At 36.3% G+C, this 20,620-nt stretch overlaps 1 pseudogene; it reads right to left on the reverse strand.

The window, feature by feature from the left end:
• Nucleotides 1-1,921: 1,921 nt before the first annotated feature.
• The window catches only part of LOC107096307, a 30,304-nt pseudogene continuing 11,605 nt past the window's right edge, over nucleotides 1,922-20,620 (reverse strand).

Genomic DNA, 20,620 nt, shown 5'->3' on the forward strand with positions numbered 1-20,620 from the left:
TAAAATATGCTAAACTCAAGGACCCAACCTTCATTTGTTGGGTTGTATTAAAAGGATAGGTCATTTTAAATTTTGTGTTCTTAGTTCTATGGTTAAAAACAGCTTTGAATTTGGTCAATCTGATGAGAACTTTTGAAAGACCACATCATAGTTTAAACACAATGACTCATATTTCCTTATGAGTCAGCTACATTTATACAAAACCACTTTTTCTATTCCAGCGAACATTAGTCAAGTCGTCCATAAAGAGCTGTAAAAGATGTTTCACTTAACTTTATAGGGAATTTTCTCACCATAACATACCTAAATGATGTGTTTTACTGTCTGTATGTCTTGTATTGAATTAGTCAAATAATACTGCCCTATATTTTTGTTTCCTGGAATATTTGCATAGGGTTAAGTTTATTCGAAGTTCAAAAAAAAAAGAGGAATACATTACCTTTGCAAAAGTATTCACGCCACTTGAAATCTTTCACATTTCACATGATAACCACTGACTTCATTGCATTTTATTGGTATTTTATGGGACCAGCACAAATTGCAGCAGATTGTGAAGTGAAATTAAAGCAATATATCCTTTTTAATCTTTTTTTTTTTTGGCAAAAACAAATTTGAAAAGTTTGTCATGTTTTTGCATTCTGCCCATGTTACTGTGAACAATATGAATGAAAATAGTCAAATCATCAAAAAATTTAAATATATGGTTAACTGCAAGGCTTTGGAAGAGCAGCAGATATGAACAGCTCAGGTGGGAGAATCTATCGACAGAACCTTCTTCCTATCTGCACAGAAGGGTGTTGAAAGTAAGTGCAATCGAGTTTACAGTTTGGAACAACATATGTAGGGAACTCTGTAAAATATGAAAATGTGGTCTAGTAAGATGAGACGAAATGAGTTTCTTTGGCGGGAACAACAAAGCTGATTAGAGAAAAAAAGAGGGATCTATAAACAAAACAAAACAGTACCAAATGCAGAAGATATGAGAATTTGTTGGAGGATAACCTTTAGCAAGAACCTTTCTGTTAACATACAACCAGAACTACAAAGGACTTTTTTTAGACTGGCCTATTTGGATTAAGTTCATTAGAAGGTCAAAAAAGAGAGAGGAATACATTACAGGTGCAAAAATATTCACCCCACTAGAAATCTTTAACATTTCATCACATGATAACCACCAACTCCATGGCATTTTATTGGTATTTTATTGAATCAACATAAAATTATAGCAGATTGTGACATGGAATTAAAGCAATTCATGCTTTTCATTTCTTTTTTTTTTTTTTTTGGCAAAATTTTTTTGAAAAGTGTGTCATGTTTTTGCATTCCGGCCATGTTACCATGAACACTAATAATGAAAATAGTCAAATCAACTAAAAATTGAAATATATGGCAAATTGAAAGGAGGCCTTCCTCCTATTTGCACAGAAGGGTGTTGAAAGAAACCCCAGTCAAGTTTACATATTGCAACAATATAGCTATGTAGGGAACTCTATAAAATATAAAAAAATGCGCTCGAGCAAGATGAGACAAAATTAGTTTCCTCCCCAGGTACAACAAAGCCGATCAGAGTTAATGGAAAAAAAGGATCCAAAAAAAAAAAAGGCAAAAAATGCAAAGGATGAGATTTTGTTGGAGAATCACCGTTAGCAAGAATATTTCTCTTAACATACAACCGCAATTACAAATGACTTTTTCGATTAAACTATAGCTCTGTTTTAGAATGGCCTAGTCAAAGTCAAACCTAAATCCAGCTAAAAATATGTTGCAAGAGCTACTTTACAAAGGCAACATGGTAGATTATTTTCAACTAACTACTGAAAATAGGGAAAATGTATACATTAAAAAAATTATTTTTTGAATACTCTGAAAAAATACAAGGTCCTAAAGCAGCTTATTTAAACAAACAGAAACAACTTCTCTGTCTGTTTTGTTGCTCATGGTTGGACATGTTTTATCATCAACAGCAGAACAAAACCTCCCAGAAATAACAAGGAGACCGCCTTGGGGCTAAACTTTTCTCAGCTTTTGAATCATTTATTAAAGCAACCATACAACAGAAAACCTTTTGAGAACAAACACTGAGCAGAAGCAAGAATTATCGAAAAGAAAAAGAATATTATAACATGACATCAACGTGACTCTACAGTAACAATAAAGCAACTTCACACTAAGTTGAAATATGAAAAAAAATAAAGTGACAGCAGAAAAAAAGGGGTGTTATGTAATGTTTTTCCTGTGAAATGGGGTCAACATCTGTTACTGTTTGTTTTTTTTATTGCTTATTTTTTCCGGAAATAACAGCTTGTTTTTTTTTTTTAGCATTTTTTCTTTTTTTTTTTCTTAATCCCCTGCATTATTTACTGCTATAAAAGCAAATCTTACAGCACCCCTGAAACACTTTTTAACTCGGACAAAAAAAAAAGTTTTTTTTTTCAGGTAGAAAACTTCTCTGCCTTTTATTCATCGTTTTAACTTATCTCACCTTCTACTTGTTCTGCCAGGTCATTTTTAGGGTGAATCCAAGCTTATATGAGACCCACTGCCAAAGTAAAAGCTTTAAGCCATGTTCTAATTTGCAGGATTTTGGGGTCACTGTGACCTGATGTTGAAATTTCCGCTGCATCCCGTCTCTTTGAATCTCTGCATAAACAAACGGATGCATAAGGAGTTCTACAGCTGGAAAGAATCACAACAGCACATCCTGAGACAAAATCAATCCTAAAAATATCTTATTACATAACATCAAAAAACACGATTCCCTGAAATAATCAATCTATTAAAAATAAATCCTATAATATTTAATGTCAATTACAGTTTTTTTCCCCCTATTCCTAAACAGAGTCCTTTGGGAGGTACATTAAAAGTTAAGGTTCTGCTTGTGTGTAGATGTGTGCGTGTGTCTGCATCTTTGGTGGGTGGTCAATGAGTTGCCCCCGGCAGTAGCTCGGCCTCAGATGCAAACAGCTCTTTGTAGAGGGGGGGGAACAGAGAGTGAGCTGTGAGTGGGTAGCGTTGGCTGAACCAGCGCAGCTTCTCCATGTGCAGGACGCACAGTGAACGCAACACCGCCATCCTCTGGTAGAGCTACAGAGAGGACACAGGCACACAGAGATGAGTAACTACAGTGGGGCCAGCGTGTGAGCGGATCTGTACATCAGGTAAGATCTACCTTATGCATCAGGCTATCCTGGTTGTCTCGGTGAAGGATGTGATTTAGACCCAACTCCACGCTTCTTTGAACTCGTTGAACTCTGCCTCGGTCCTCCAGAGATGGGCGGTCTGCTCACAAAGTTAAAGAAAAAAAGTTTGTCCATCTTTAAACCTTTTGATATTTTGTAACGTAATATACAGACAAATATTACTTTTTTTGGGGGGGATAATATAAAAAAGTATTTCAGAAAAATAATGCATAGTGATCATTTGAAACAGGTGTATGCCTTATTTTAATTTCTACTGTATGGGACTATGGGATTTTCTCAAATTTTATTTAAAAGTATGTTGACAGGAAATGGGGTTGAGAGAGATGGGGGGGAAAGATCAACAGGGTGTGACTTAAACCCATGACTTCCATGTCAAAGACTAAGGTCTTTTGGGGTGTGTCTGCCTTTCTTTGCAGAAAAGTTTAACCTTATTCAGACTGAATGGAGAGAGTCTTGAATCCCAAATTAATAAAAACAACAAGAGGGAGTTCAAGATTTTTATGTTAGGATAAATATTTCCATTTTTTCTTTAAGATCCTGTCACAATAAAACAAAAGTAAGTTTTTGAATTCTATGTGATAGACGTAAATAGCAATACTAACTGAGTAAAGGAAGAATAAAACATGACATTTGTTTAGTTTTTAACAAACAAAAATCTGTAGTCGAATCCCTTTTTGTCGATGAATAAAATCCAGGACAATTACCATCCTTTAGAGGTTTGTTTAAAACTGTTTAGAAGAACAGTTTTAAACAAACAGACTCATAAAGACCAAGAAAAAGGCTAGAAAAGTCAGAGGAAAAACGATAGGTACGTTTTAAGCAGGTTTATTTAGTGAACTCTGGAGAAGCTACAGAGATCCACAGGTCAGGTAAGATAATCTGTTTCTAAACCAACTATTATTCAAACCCTCCATAAATCTAGCCTTAATGAGAAAGCGGTAAGAAGAAACCATTCTAAGTCAAGTTTAAAGGTTACCACAAGCCATGTCTGGCACATAGCAGAGATGTGAAAGAAGGTGCTGTGGTCACATCAGACCAAAATTGAACTTCTTAGTTGACATGTAACATTAGATTTGTGGCAGAAAATTGACATTTAAGGTCGCTCTGAGCAAACCATCCCCACTGTAAAACCTGGGGGTGGCAGCTTCATATTTGCGTAAATGCTCCCCTTCAGCAGGGACAGTGAAGCTGGTCATAGTTGACTGAGAGACGGATCACCAATGAAGGTATCGAAATCCTAAAGAAGGTTTAGATAGAAGTGTGTTCATTTGTTAGCGTGATCTGGTCCAAAGGTTCCAAAACATTTTAGCCTAAGACCCCAAAAAACACTGCAACAAACTGCAGACCCCTGAAAATATATATTCCCTTAAATATTTTACCCTTTATTTATTTTACATAAATATAAAAGTTATATTTTTCTGAAATAAAAGTGTATTTAAAAAATGTATTTAATCTATATAATTTTGCACTTTAATGTTTTATAAATCAATTTATCATTTGTTAATTTATTTTATATATCTACAAAGCATTAACTAAAGGGGGTTGGATATAGGCTGCAGTTAAACCATTTTTCTGACATTTTAAAATCATGCTATTTTTTTTTATTTTTATTTCCTTTATTTTGCCAGGTAAACACCGTTAAGATCTGGATCTCATTTTCAAGGGGGACCTGGGCAGAGATCTGCAATACACTGCAATCTGGCTACAAAAAAGATCAATTAATACATATGCACAAAATATAAAACAATAATAAAAACAATTTAAAAGCAGTGACACTGTTTCATAGAAGCTTGTTGTCTATCTTTAAGAACCGCTCGAAATAAGTCCAATGAAAGAGTCTGACATCTTGAGGTTAGACTGGAGTTGATTCCATGCTGTAGGAGCCAACACACTGAATTCTTTCTTTCCTTTATCAGTTTGAACACAAGGTTCTATAAACATGCTGGTCCCACTGGTGGAATACACTAAGGTTTGTAGTTGTAGCATGATTTTTTTTGTTTATGGTTTGAGTATACAAACAATGCATTGCAAGGGTGGGGTTCATCTTACCTGCATTAATCAGCACCAGTGCACTGAAGAGAGCCAGCTGCTGCTCTGTGAGTTTCAGAGCACACATCCCGTGAGCAAAATCAAACACCGCCGAAATCAAATCGCCACACGCTTTTGGGAAATTAGACCAAAAATCAGTAATGAGTCCCTCTAAAAAATGTATTGGTTTTATCACAATTGGCTTTGCATCAAATTCTTACCCAGAGACTTAAACACCTCAGTTCCAGCAAATTTCCCATCAAAGAAAACAGTGTTGTTTTCTGTGTTGAAGAAGCGGCTCATCCTGACTAAGACCACCTCCATGGAGCCTGAGCGTTTGATGGAAGAAAAATGGAGAATTAAATAGTTTTCTGCAAGGACTCACATTTTGTTGTGATGAGTTTACTGAGTCTTACCAGTTTTGAGGAGAGCAATCTGGTCATTCTGGCTGAGCATACGGAAACCCGGGATGTGTTTCGCAAACTCCACCACATACTGTACAGCATCAGTCAGTCGGACGGCACAGTGCTGCCACATCTCATCAACTGTCTGCAAAAGATTTAAGATAAAAAAAAAAGATTAAATGCTTTTATAGCTGTGAACATCTGTAATCCCATATTAACATATTTTATTTCATTAGGGGGCATTGTAAAATTATTTACACCACCAGATAAAAATATTAATAACACATTACATTATTGAAAAATAATAAAAGAAATCTTAAATATGGCATACATTTCTATTTCTATGTTTATATTTTAATTTAAGCAGCCATCCACTGTTGATAGCTCATCCAGGAGGAGCGAATGCTGCAGGTCAGTGACTGGATGCAATAAGTCTGCTTTCCTTAGATAGAAAACTTTTTTATGATTTGATTGAACTGACTCTGTAAAATTTCTTAAGATGAAGTGTTGTGAATTGTGGATCTAGATTTTTTTGGGGGGCATCACAGCAAGGAGGCTAAAACAAATGCATACCACTTTTTCTTTATATTGGTTAGCAAAAACAAAATACTGTTTCCTCCCTCATCCCAATCTTGCACCACTTTAAGGAAGATCACAAAAAATCTAAAAAATAGTAAACATAAAATAGTAGAAGATAGGACATTTGTTCAAAGGGTATGAATATTTATTAAAGACACTATAAATTGATCTGCCGCTATAAAAACAGCGACGAAAGAGGAAGGAGGAGGGGGAACGATAAAAGAAATTTTCTCTGTTTTCTGTTTGATTCATCAAACAAAGGTAACCTCAAGTCATGTAAAACGACGTGTTTTGATATGAGTGTCTGAATCACACGAGAGGAAGCCTGACAAATACAAAAAAAAATATAGAAAACATCAATTTTACTTTGCTCTGGTAGGCTTGGATCTCCTCTCTGCTGAAGACTTTCCATGTGAGAGCCTGCAGCTCCTCCAGTCTGTACTGGCTGGTCTCTCTGTGCGAACGCACAATGCTGGCACACAGCTCATCTGAAAAAAAAAGAGTACGCACGTTAGAGCTATATTTAAAAGATAGCTTGTTCAAGATGCATATAAGCACCTTGCACCAAGAATGTTAACACTGTGTATATGGTTCTTATAAGATAATGCAACACAAATTAGTGCATTGTGTTACTGTAGGTGAAAGTGAAAGGAAAACTGTGGTGTGAATTGTCATTCAGCCTTGTTTACTCTTTTTCCACATGTTTGTTAGAGAGCAAACCACATCATGAACACGGCAGACAGATCAGGGACAAATTGGTGAGGATGTTTAAAAGAGAGTTAGGTTATAAAATCTCCTTCAGCATCTCTGTTTAATCCCTCGTTTGAGACTAAAAGGAGTATGTCACAACTGCAAACTTATCAACAGATTTATGTTCACCTAAACTGAGCAGAAGGGGCAAGGGGAGCATTGTTTAGAGAAGCAGATCAGAGGTGATTCTGGAGGAGCTGCACAGAACCACAGCTCAGGTGGGGGAATCTGTTGAAAGAACAACTGTTGGTCATTTACTCCACAACAATCGCTATTATCAGAGAGTAGCAAAAAGTAAAAGGAAACACTGAAAATTTGCCAAATAGCAAAGTAGATGAAACATTGAATGGATTAGGGAACAGTTAAGTTCATATGGGATCTAGTAATACTTTTGTCCAAAAACCATATGTGGTGTAAAAACACCCTAAAGACACCATCCTCACATTGAAGCATGGTGGTGGCAGTGTGGCCTGACCTGGTCATAGTTAAGAAGAAGACACATGTTAGAGCCTGACCTAAATCCAAACCTTGTTCAATTCTTAATGCAATCAGGACCTAAAATCACTTGAGAACTTCAAGGTAAGGCCGACAAATAATGATTTTCCAATATTCTTTCTATCCAATCTGACAGAGATCAAGTTTTTTTTTCTAAAGAAGAACATTCAGAAAGCTGTAGCTGTAACCGTTGTAAAGACTGGTTCTACAAAGTATTAACCCAAAGGAGCAGAAATCAAACCATCCTCCTTAGAACTGTACTCCCAGCACTGATAGAAAAGTTTTTCTCTGTCTAACAGTCATGCAATAGGTTGTCAATCTCAAAAAGTCTCAATAAGGTTGTTACATCATGAAATGTGATAGATTCAAAAGTTTACGAAGACTTTATGCAGACTACTTACCTATGTTTCGCAGAGAATGGGGATATAGGTTGTACAGATCATCAAGAGGATTGTACGGATGAAGAGCCATTAGATCATGAGGTTGCTGCCTGGAGTCGAATCCTGTCAAAAAGAGAAGAAAATAGCTCTAATAGAGAACAAGGAGATAAGAATATGGTATTTAATGAGAGTTCCCAAAACAATTCCTCACTAATATCGTGATGTCCGCTGTTGTCCGCCCTCCCGTGGGATCTGGATGTCGGTGAGACACCGGAGCCCCGGTAGATCATCCCAGATACCTGTGAGTCGCTTGGGGAACACAGCAGATATGGGTGGACCTCTGGGCCGTAGGTCATTAGCTCTGCATCCCCAGTGTATGGGTAGGCAGTGGCCATGGGCTGAAGGAGCTGTGGGGAGCGGTCCTGGCGGTTTTTGGATTGGTAGGACAGCGCCGTCTGAGTGTCTCCCTGAAGATGCTGCTGTTGCTGCTGCTGTCTGTGTCGTTCTACTTCGGCTATAAGAGAGTCCCGCTGACGTTTGGACATGCGACCAAACTTCACAGCTGGAGAGAAAACAGGTTATGACGTAAAGCAATCACCTAAACTCAAGTGAGTAAAGGAGAAAGTGTTTTTTCCCCTTACCGTCTCTGCTCATGCCCTGGGCCAAACACTTCTGCAGACGGCAGTGCTGGCAGCGGTTCCGACTGGCCCGGTCAATCTGACAGTTACTCTGCCTGGAGCAGGAGTAGGACACAGTGGGAAGCTGACTGCGCCGGAAAAAGCCCTAAGAGTTCAGATAACAATGCAAACCACATGCATGAATTTTAAAATCAGAGGAACAGACACTTGAATTACATTAATTTAATATATTGATTTATTCAAGCAATCATTTGACTATCAATGTCCTGCTGAAGATCATGTCATAGCATCTCAATAAGATTAAGACTAGACTTGGACTAGACCGCAGCATAACCTTTAGAGATGAATGTAGTGGTGAACCTCATGGTCCTGCTGCAGATTACAGTCCAGGTATTGAAGCAGCCATGCAGCCCCAGAGTATTACACTGTCACCACCATGTTTGACTGCCAGTATTTATTTATTTTTTGTAAAAAAAAAAATGTTAGTTTAACGTGAGATGTGACAGAAGACATCTTAAGAAAGACAATCATTGCCTAATGAGTCCATAGAATATTTCCCAATGCAGGGCCCAGACTTTTTCATGAAAACTGACCTTAACTGAGGTAAGAGAGGTTCGGAATTTGTCAATGAATTGATCTGTCTGTGATTCTCCTTTGCAGTTTTCCATGCTGGAGCAATTGCTTTAGAACTCCAAGACAAAATCTGTTTAAAAGTTTTATTGATTTAAAAGTCATTTAATATATAAAAAAAGATTAATTAAAGTAAAACCAATGATTTAACAAGGTGAGCTACTCTATTACTGAATAGAGTCAGGTTGGTTTGGTTCCTTTTATCCCTTCTTAATTGTAACTTATGTGATGAACTGAAACATTGAAATTTGACCAAAAAAAGCATAAACTTAAAAAAAAAACTCTTAACGTGGGAGAATATTTCCATACAGAACTGTAGATGCTGAAACATTCAAAGGAAATAATTTAGACATTTGGACAGAAACTGCCTGTTTTTCTTTTTTCTTTTATGAGAGTATTTTCGTGGTCATGAGGTGTCACTGCTCCGTGTTTACACAGTATTTGATCTGCAGACTTGTGAAATTACTTGTCAGACATTAGGTAAGAGAACAAAACAAAAGACGACCAAATCTGCCCTGTGAACAACGTTTAGCTCTGATGTTTAAAGGAGTAGTTCAACATATTGGGATTTACCCATCTCAGCCTTCTCGCTGCTGGATTCTCAAACATGACATCACTGCAGCTCATTTCCCTCCGCAGTTGACTCTCAGAGCCAATGTTTAGTCAGACTGAAAACTTTTTGAAACAATTTTAAAAGAGATGAAGGAGCAATGCTGAAATAACTGAGCAAGCATCTGCTCTGCAAATGCTCAACCTGGTTAACTCTTTCCTATCCAAAAAATCAATCCAAGAAGCTGGTACTAACAATGCTACTTCGTCAAATACTGATGGAAATCATTTAAAGTACAATCTTAAGAGGGATTTATTCAAACACAAATACTTAACCTGTTACAGCTACTGTAGTAGTTGTTTACATGCACAGGTTTTAACAGTAGACATCTTATGCAGCACCATGAACCCAATAAGCTGATATCGACCTGTTAATCAGTTCTGTAGTAGCCAGTCTGCAGTTTGCTGCTTTACAAAAATACTGCTTATAGCCTGGTAGCAATATTTATAAAATATCACCGTCTTAATGTATGGCTCCAGTTAATTTCCCCTTTTCTAAACTTAATACTTTTATAGATTCTAAGTTTTGATTGTGCTAAATTAGTTATGCTACTTATCATAGCAATTCAGAACATTTGTGTACAAAACATTGACCAGGTTATGTTACTACATTAGAAGGTGTTGAAATTCAGCAGTATGTTAAAGGGACATTTCATAGCTTTTTCTTTCTTGGCATTTAGACAAACTAAAATCAGCTAAATTCTGTTTTTTAATCTTTAATGTTCTTGATTTTGTTGGTAAGAACAATAATATATGCACAATAATAATATAGCAGGCCGAATGCAATGTTTTTATGAACCATAGCCTCTATGGTTCTTACTTTATTCGCCCAAAACCTAAAAAAAAGTATTTTCGTCCAACAATTTCTCTTGTATTTAAGAAAAAACATCTAAGTCTAAGGAACATTATGGATAAAAATTCTTATGGATTAAAAAAAACTTTACTATATCTTAAAACCAGCAAACCAACTAATACCTATTCAGCAGCATCAATCTGGTGCTTGGTTCAACTGCAGCAAATCATCAAAATTATGAAAATAAAGGGACAATAATGAAATATATGAGAACAAATGCTTGCAATTAGTTCATTGCTACAATAACACACAGCAGAACATAAACAAAAAAGCAGGAACAAAAAAAAAAGCTGGAGAATTATGCTTTTTATTCTTTTTGATTTTCCGTCCTGCATCAGGAAGTTCTTATTCAGTTCATACAGTAGATCTTAAGAAGAGACAATTTGCTGCACCTATGTTTTCTGAATACCTCAAAAAAAAAAACTAAAAATGATCTTGACTCATTTGTGAATCTTAAGTGGGAGTCTAAACGTGTGACAGTCTACATGTTGATGAATAAAAGCCAGACGGGGTGTGTTTCAGATCGATCTTTTGATATTTTTTGCTTCTTATTGAGTTTAAAGATAAATGTCTTATATCTGTTGTTTCTCACCTTGCATCCTTCACATGTGATAACCCCATAATGGACTCCAGAAGACTTATCTCCACAAATCTTGCATGGGATAACTTCAATCTGGGCTGAAAATAGGCAGAAATACAATAAATGGAATTAATTAACAGCGTTTGAGGCACAGCACCTGGCATCAATGACAGAACAATTGGAAAGGAGTTATAATCTTCTTTTAACATATATTTAGACAGCCAGATTAAAGTTAAATTCAACAAAACCTATAAAAGATGTTCATATAATAACATGCAGACTTTAGCTCTAGCAATGAAGGTATCTAAAATAAAGCACATTTGTCTTATCCAAGCAGAAAAATGAAACAAAACAAACAAGTGAAAGGAGATAAAACAAATCTTTATGCAAGAACATCTAGTTTGGAAAACTTGACAGCAGATTTAGAGGTGTGGGTGTCAGCATTAGTTGCAAGGTCGTAAGAAAGAAACATTTCCAAGCTCCAACAATTTCTGCCTCAAGATCTTTTACCCAACATTAGTTAATTAATATGAAAGTTCTTAATGTAAACTTGACTTGCTAATATCAACAATGTATAAATGAATGAATGACAATAAGACCACTGCCAACTTTAAAGATAAATGCTGCAGCTTCCTGAGCCACAAGTTCACCATGATGGGGACAGGAGGAAGATGTTGTAACCTCAGGCTGCAGATGCAAACGTTTGTCATTGAACTGGTGTTGATTAGTGCAAATGCTGAAGACTGATCCCAGTTGAAAGCACAGCTGATGATGGGGTGTATCAAGGCATCTTAAATTTACCATGCAGTCATGGAGGAAACCTCTTGTATTAATCCTACTCGGTGCTTCAGGTCAGCTGACCTGCAGGGGCAGTGGCAGCAGGAGGGAACAGAGCTCTAGAATTGTGGAATGAGCTCCCCTTTCTCACTGTCCTAAAACCTAGTTGTATTCTTCAGATTTCAACACAGCATGAGACTCTCTCTGTTTATCTGCTTTGTTTTAATTGTTTCTTTATTTGGTTTAATTTGTTTTAATTGAAAGTATTTATCTTACTTGTATTATTCTTTAAAATGTTTTCTCACTTTTTTCGTTTTTAAACCATTTAAGTGAACATTTTATCATAATTTTTTACAATAAAAAGCATATAAAAGCATATAAGCATTTAAGCATATAAAACAAATATAGTTTTCATTAGGCTGAAAAGGAGTTCAAGGTGCTACAATAAAACAAATGTAAGCTTTGTTTCAATCATAGCACCAATGGCTAATATGACTTAATTACATTTCTAACTTTAAGAACTTGCTAACAATCTCGCCTCTTCTTTTGCTTTACAATCCAGATTTAATGTGCTTTATATAATTTAGCAAAAGCGTTCTGTATGTTTTTAACCTCTATGTGGTTTAGAGGGATTATGACTATTACTGTGCACATTTTTTCTATGGTTTTAGAATCACTTTTTTTTTTTTTGCAATTCTGCTAATCTTATACTTACAAAATGATGCAGCTGTTTTGTTTTCCCCCCTATACCTTTCTCAGCCACTGCAACTAAATCCTGGCCCGATGTGGTTTTTGGTGGCGCAGAATCTTAAGACAATAAAGTAATTGAAAATGTAAAGCTAAGTCAGCTACTAATTTTGCACCAGTGCATTTCATCTTAGTGTTTTTATTATTGTCTTATGTGTTAATAAAATATAAGCAATACGATTTTGCCGAACTGTGAATGAGCGCACATCAGGTCAAAATACTACTTATTTAAAAATGTTTGCAGAATTGCACGACTGATTAAGTCTGATCGGAAGAATGCTCCAGCCAAAATGTTTTGTCAAATTTATGTTGCATAAATAAATAAAATTGTAATTGTGATATTCCTATAAATGAACAATCATGACGAATGCCCAATTAAAGGTAAAGAATAAACATCTTTATCACACTAAAACCTTTCCTCTATAGACAGTGGCATCTTCCCTTTGACAAAATAAAAAAAAAGTTGCATCTGATTCAGCAACCAATTTCACATTTTCACCCAAAGAATCAGACATGAAGATGAACCCTGCAGTAGGAACATTCTTTAACGCTGTACTTCCCCTTTAACATCAAACAGCAGTTGTGTGACCATGGCAAACCAAAGGTTTTTTCCTCTCCAGCACCTTCTGACTTAATAAAAATGAACAAAATAACATCAAATGCGATAAGAGGGGTGTCGTCTAAGGACGTGGAATATTTGCAAATGGAGAAAGGTGGCAAATGTGAAGGTGTCAACCTCAAAGTCCTTTTAAGTGGTTGCTTGACTTCTCTTTCATTGTGACTGTCCCTCTTTCATGTCATTTCTTTACTTTGTGATTCTTCTCTATCTCGCTCATAAAGGACAACTGCCAGTAATGCAGTCTTTCATTCATCGCTGCCAGTAATGTCCATCCCCCTCTCGCCTCCCCCTGTGCCCCTGATCTCTCTAAACTCTCACACCCCTCAGTCTTTTGCTCAGATCTGTATTTTGTCACAGAGGAATTTATGAAACCAGCAGTTATGTTGGAAAGCCATCTTGAAAATATGTGTTTTCTGATTGTTTTTCTCACAAAAAGACCTGAACTCATTTAGCCGGCATTACTGTACGGAGCCTGGAAATGCTCAAATCTCATAACATGTTGCAATCTCTTCATCTAGTTGTGTCCTCTCCTGTCCTCCTTCCATTTCTCCAAAGCCGACCGTCCTTTGCGCGACAAGCTGTCACTTCTGCCTGTGGATGTTGCCTTTATTCGCAAAGTACTGGTGTTTCCGTGCAGAACTGTGTCAGATTTTGTTTCGTTGCAAGTGTGTGTTAGTGTGTCAGTGTGTGCCCTCTTTATCTGGTGCCACAGGGATCACCCGAAGGCTTCCGAGGATGAGATTAAATAACAATCAAACGCAGAGCGGATGCGCATACAGTAAGGAAAGGAGAAGCAATTAAGACATGACTAATAAGAATGCAATTTATGGTATTACTGATGACCTGCTGGCCTGGAGATCTAGGAGCTAATATCCAATGGGGATATTTAGTTTTGCAGAAAAAAGCCTGAGACAAAGTTTCTCTGAGAGCTGAGAACAACAGTGGTCTCTCTGCTTTTTTTTTGCTATTTCAGTTCTGATTGTCAACCTCAAGCAACAGGAAATCCACTGTGACCCACAACCGTTCAGCTCACGCTCTCAATCACACACATAGAAACACACAATATTCAAACAACGCCATTTTTTCATGCAGCGCTTGTGATTCTCAGGCTGCAAAGAATGCAAGCAGAAACTGAACAAAATCAACACAAACAGCAGAAAGAAACAGCTTTTAAGTTTTTTGGGACTTATTTTCTTATCTTCAGCCACAGCCAATTCCAATCAAAGCCAACATCTACTGATGCACAAATGTTTGCAAGATAAAAATGACTACGCCGCTTTATCTCTTTCATTTGTGTCATTTTTGGTAACCATAGAAAGAGAGATTGTGTCTCGGTTTGGTGAGAGTGAGTGCAGTGCAGGTTTTGCTAATAATGCAATGTTTCTTAAAAGGCTGAGATTGTGTGTGTGTGGGTGGGGTGGGGGTGTGGGTGGGGGGGGAGTAACCTTAAACTACCCATAGATAAGCTCAAATTGTATTACTATAATAGTACAAGAACTTATATTGGTATTGAAAAAAAACATCCAGGATCTCAATGTGTCTCATTTGGAATTTATGGGACAGACCAAAGTGGAGGGAAAATGGTTTTGAGAATTTTCGTTAACTGAAAATTCTGAAATAAGAACGAGACGAATCTTGCTGTCATGTCCTGCTTTAAAAAAAAAAATATATATATACATATATATATATCCCCACAGCATTATGCCTCCCCGGCCATGTTAGATCAGTGTAAGGTTTTTTTTGCTGCATGTAGCTTTTAATTTCATCCACATCTGAACGACTTTCTTCCACATGTTTGCTGCGTCCCCTAGTTTTACTGTAAATGGATTCTCCCACCTGAGTTGTAGATCTCTGCAGCTCCTCCAGAGTTACCATGTGCCTCTTGGTTTTTGCTCTGATAAGTGCTCTTCTTCCCCACCTCTGTCAGTGAAGGTGGATGGCCATATCTTAGTTTATTTGCAGTTGGGCTGGAATCAATTGCAAAAATATTTTTTTTACCGCTGATTTCTTCCAAAGGAAAGCTATATTTATACTGATATTAAATAAAATGACTAAAAACTCTATTTAGTGATTAGGTGACTTCTGAAGGCGGTCGATTGCATTAGATTTCAACAAGTCCTCTTTTTCCTTTCACTTTTCACTCAGGCTGTTATTTTTGATAGTGGGTTATGAAAAATCTAATAAATGCATTGCAGTTTTAAAAACAAATGTATTTCTTGTATAAATGTAAGATGAATATATATTCTTAAGGCTCAACTAATTCAGCCAAAAAGATAAGAGGACAGAATGTAGAATGGTAGAATATAGTGTAAGAGAAGTTGGTCAAAGCTATTTGGCATATTTATTTGAATTGGACAGTAGATATGAGCTGTAAAAACTCCCAATTTTAACATATTTATCTGAAGGAAATAAAGGCAAGGACTTGCAGACCCGAAACAGAATTAAAAAGCAGATCCAAGGATATCTGGTGTTTGTAAAACGAGCTCTTTAGCTTTTATATGAATGTTTTAAAGCCTTCATGTCATTGAACTGTTTCCTTACAGGTTTTAGCCTGAGAATTTAAAATGTGAATATGTATCATTTTCCAACTTTTAAGTGATATTATTCTTAATATGTTAATCAGCTTCATTTAATTCACCAGAAATAAGAACCTCTAAAATGCGTAAAAAATGTACATTCTTTTTTTAATCATTTATAATCTGTAGTATTTTAAACATTTTCCTTTATTGTTCTTGGCTTGTTCAATTGAACATATTAAATGATGCACCAAATAATCAACAGAGGTCAACAGTTTTTGAGGAGATTGGGTCTGATTTTTGGGGGCCATGTCAAATCAAAAATGTTCTGCTCTTTTAGTGCTCATTTAGTAAAGAGTCTTTCTTTTATTTTAGTTGTTAAATGCATGAACAATCAGTAATTTCCCAGACGTTTTCTTTTTGCACATAGTAAAAATCAATTAAAGGTTTAGCGACATGTCCATTGACTAATAAAGTTGGATAATTACTCTTTTTCATTCTTTTCTTTTTTTAGAGTTTGTTGCATTTGGGTATTTCACCAAAACAAACTTTCCATAAATAATTTAGAATGTGTTATAGCAAACATAGAATTACGTTTTAATTACTAAGAACCTAAAAGACATCAGTATACATCTCTAAAATCCTGAATGGTTCATCGATGTTTCTTTTTTAAAATCTTTATATAATTGTGATGCAACTTTCCAAATAACTTTTCCATTTTAATAAGCAGCTCTCTATCTTCAAGCTTGTTAACTAAAACTTCCGTTTTGCTGCTCAGATGACATCAGTGTGCTTTAGCAAAACACCCACTGAAATCATTTAAGAGTTTAACTGTGCACGTGTGAGGTGGTACATTTAGGAGCGCAGAGGCTTGAGCTGAGTGGATTTTCAATGATGGAAATATTCTCATTTGACAGAGAAAACAGAAGAGAGCCTCCTCCCACACTTCCGCGTTGTACGCCAAGATGCTGCCGAGATAGCCAGGCTTACAATTGGTGTTTAGCAATATCAATGGTATAAACATTTAATTTAAAAAAGCACAGCTATAGCATAAAATAATGTAATGTTATTTAAAAAAAAATTACATCAGTTTTTTGAATGCACAAGTTAAAAGATGCTTATTTGTGAAATCTACAGCATATATATATTTTTAAGTTATTACTTTTTGTGCAGTGCTTTCATTTCCCAATATGTATAAATTTTGTGAGGTTACAGTGCATTATCCAAAACTTTTAATGGTGTTTTTCATTTTGCAAAGTTTGAGCCCATTAAAATCAAGTTTAAAACATTTCTAAAAATATGCAAACTAAAGTAATCTGTAAAAGATTTAAAGAAACAAAACTACAAAAGTAACAAAAATCTGGTAAATCGGATAAAAAAAAGTTGAGGACATTTTCTGCCTCATTTCAAACTAATATTAGCCTTATGTTAATTTGACCGAGATGCAGCGTACATGCAGCTAAATGTGTGTCAGGCTGCGCTCAATTATATCCTCTTATGTGATAGAAAATGGGCCAAAGACGTGGAGTCTTGAGTTTACAAAAAGAAAGAAACACAACCACTAACTTATGAATGGGTAAAAGTTATTCAGGTTAGTTTTGTGAACTATATCCGATCAAACAGGCCGTAAACGAAAATCCAATGATATTTTAAAATTATGTTGTTCTTTTAAAAAAAAAGATTAAAAGAAATAAAAAAGAAAATTAAACACTTAGGGAATCTAAATGGAAAGTCTTATTAAGGATTATTTTTGAACAAAGGAGCAGCTTTATCACTCTCTCCAAACCACCCTAATGTAAAATAAATGTAATTTGAGTTAATTTCTGTTTAAGAGGAAAAATCCAGGAAGATACATCTTTATGATTATGCACCACCTTTAACCTTAACCTTCAATCTGCCTGAAATCACCTTGTCAGCATTCTGCTCTTTGCACTGTAAACGGATGAAAAACCTCAGCTTTCCACTTACGGAAGTTTCTTTGGGTACATACGCAAGCAAGACAGCAAACAAAGTTTGTATACACAAATAAACAGCCTGACAAACACTCACATCCTGACAAACAGAATTAGTCGAGCGAAAGCATCCAAAGATTATATTAATTATATTAGGTTTCAGTCCTATTTAACACATATTATTTTAAAATCCCTTCATTGTTTTATTTGCAACACAAACTAAATATTTAAATAGATTTCATTCTTAGATTCAGAAAACAAAAATGACAAAAAAAACTGTATGTAGATCCAATTTAATTGCATGGATTAATTAATAGTAAGTTTTCAAATGTATGAAGGACAATTATAGAAGAAAAAAAATTGAGTGAAAAAATCACGATAGTTATGAATAAGGTTAGATTTATAAAGCTTTTTATCTTTAATAATGCAAACACATTAAACTCCAGGGTAAAACTGTGTAAAATATTTTATACATTTGTTTCACTGTGCAAAAGATAATTATGTCATGATAAATAAAATTATGATCAGCTGTTAATTAGCTTCCAGACAATTCTAAACTTAAAACTGTGATAGAAAGATATTTTGTACCGATTAGAAAAACGGCCAAACGAAGAGGAAAGTACAGTATAGCAATATCATAGGTGAGATGACTGTTTCATTAAAAAAACATATATTGTCAAACATATTTTAACACATCAGTAGTTATATTAATATTTTTGAAGCAGTGCGGTTCTGCAAAAGCACACACTCGTTCCTCTGCAAACTGTTCGGTGACAAAAAAAAAACAACAAAGATCAGCCAAGAACCCACGGCATCCTATCTGAGGAAAAGGGGAATTATCAAAGCTGATCTGAACACCGGTTAGCATCACTTGTGACTTTGAAGTGCTTTCTGAATTCGGAGGTGTTAGAGAAAAGTCTTGTTTTGATGGTAGCAGTGGGTATGAATCAGCTCAACTGCTGTATTACATTTACCATATTTTGAGGGGGAATGTGTCACCTGCGATTTTTGAAGTCGGCTTTGATCTGATGAAAAAAAATGCTTCTGCTGCTTTTGGAAGCGCTTGTGTGCAAGTTTTCTACAGCGGGAGGAACAAGGAAATCCTTTTTCTGATAAAGAAACTGTATAAGATCTTAACAGGAATACCCCCAAAAATACACTACCTGAGCCATATTTTGTGTGTGTGTGTGTAAATTCATGGAGCAAACAGCTTTTCCTGCTGCGGCTAGATTGCAGAAATATATAGTAATATCTCCATCAGATGGTTGTGCTGAATCCACAGTGCAGCTGCGGGAGGGAGATAGGCTGCATCTAGGCGGCATCTAAGAAGCAGCTGTGAAGGTGTGTATGTGTGTGTGTGTCGGTAAATGGGTGTGTGAATGTTTGCAGGTTGCAACAGAAAAACTGTAAGCAGCTTTGCACAGGAAAACGTATTATTTCTCCACTCGTTTTCCACATTGGTTCTTCTACGTCACCTAAACACAACATTTGTCTTGTTCAATTACCCTTCCAAATGTGCATGGCGTCCTGTGTGTCTGCATGGAGTCAGTCCATTTAAACTGATGCGCTGTGGTCAGGCTGCATCCTGTTTTCCGTTGATTTGTTTTCAGTGGAAGCGGATGCAAAAGCGGCTTGCAACACCACACTTTGGCCTGCTCCACTTTATGCATTTGTGAATAATTAGTCTTAGTCAGAGGAATACTACAACTGCTTGTCTGAACGACTCTGAACAAAGGTAAATCTTTGAGTTGCAGACTTTTTTTTTGTCTTCTTCCCACCGCACTTTGAATCGTTGCTATCTAAAATAAGCGAAATGCCATACGTGAGCTGTACAGTACCTGTGGGCAGAAATAACCGTGGCAATGATTCAAATCTTAAAGCCATCAAAGGGAGCTAAGACTGAATCATGTTACTAAAGCATAAAAGTGAAACACATCAATCGGCGAGAACGTCGCCAACAGTCAACCAATGCAGAACACTGGAGAGAACAAATAGGTTTCAAAACATCAGGCTTCATAGAGAGCAGCTATATGATAAGAAAAGCAATTTGAACAGAACCCAAAGCAAAACTTTTTAATAAATCCTCAAATTTTTACATGTTTAATTATAAAAACATAGACATATTGAAGAAAAAGAGTTCGAAGAAACTGCTTTTTCAAGTTGCATAATGGAGCTGTTTGAAGCGACAGGTGTCTGCATGAAAGTTAAAAACAGTAGGCTGCTGCATGAAACCAAAACACTCAAAGCGACATGAAGCATCGTCTTTAATTGATTTACCTGATAAAATATCTTTGATTGCACTGCCCACACACTCACACACAGATAGAGACTGGAGAAGTTCATCCCTACCTCGCATCATCCTCACTCCTCCACTCGACTCAGACGTTTGTCCCACTTTCACAAACTCTACTTTCCTCTCACTTTGTCTGAGTGGCGTCTATCACTTTTTTTTTCTAGGTAAGCTGTATCTTTTAATCAGTCTTCTTCCTTTTTTTGTTCGTCCTTCAGAGAGCTAGGTCAGGTACTCACTGCAGCTTCAGCACACATATTCAGACTTTTGAGTGACAGTCACCGCCTCACCTTCCTTCGTGGTGTGTGTGTATGTGTGTGTGTGTGAGAGAGAGAGAGAACAACATAAGACAAAGAAAAAGGGGGGACTGTCCCCTGCCTTGACTTTTTCTCTCAAGGTACTTTTTTCCCTCATACCTTTGTTGTTATCCTGCACCCCCTCACTCTATAACACACACAAGAAGAAGAAATGCCTCATAATGTCTGCCACTATTCAGGCTCTCCATGAGAATAAAACTGAACTTAGGTAGCAGGAGTCCCTGGAAGATGCAAAAACTGCCAGTTGATGAACTGG

This window comes from Cyprinodon variegatus, unplaced genomic scaffold, assembly GCF_000732505.1.
Source record: "Cyprinodon variegatus isolate N-32 unplaced genomic scaffold, C_variegatus-1.0 Scaffold613, whole genome shotgun sequence".
Lineage (NCBI taxonomy): Eukaryota > Metazoa > Chordata > Actinopteri > Cyprinodontiformes > Cyprinodontidae > Cyprinodon > Cyprinodon variegatus.